The following is a 596-nucleotide window of genomic DNA, read 5'->3' as shown; positions in this document are numbered from 1 at the left end:
ATGGACAATGGCTCCCCATTTCCCACGTTTTACTTTCAAGCCTAAGCCTTCCTTCCTCCTCTAGACTCTCACTTTCTCTCTAGTCTCACTTCCTCTGCCAAGCTTATCTTTATCTTTCCAATCCCTTAATAGCTCTTAAATCTCGTCACTCAACCAAGCTACATTACAGTAAGATAATAAATGCCTTCCATTCGATATGGGTGAAACTTCCCACATCAGAAGCTTTGCATAAATATCTCAAAGTATTTTCTTTTTCTGAACATTTCTCCATTTGGGGTAAAAGAAATCTCAGTTCATTTATCAGGTAGTTTCCCTCAACTCAAAAACCTCTGGCTGTTTTGGAGAAACCAATTCATTTATTCATCTGATTAATGTACATATTCAGTGACCCAGATTTTTAAAAAATCAGTATTATCTGATAACCACGAATACAAGAACATTTTAAAAGACTTGTAATGATCATTCTTTACAGTAGCTATAAATAGTTGCTTGATGTGTGCCTCATTGTCTTCCACCATAGCATTCATTTATAAACACTGTATCAACCAAGGCACTGTTTCTAGCAGGATCTAGGAAAACAAAAATGAATAAGACAG

Source organism: Mandrillus leucophaeus, unplaced genomic scaffold (genome assembly GCF_000951045.1).
Source record: "Mandrillus leucophaeus isolate KB7577 unplaced genomic scaffold, Mleu.le_1.0 Scaffold466, whole genome shotgun sequence".
NCBI lineage: Eukaryota > Metazoa > Chordata > Mammalia > Primates > Cercopithecidae > Mandrillus > Mandrillus leucophaeus.
This window is presented reverse-complemented; position numbering follows the sequence as displayed.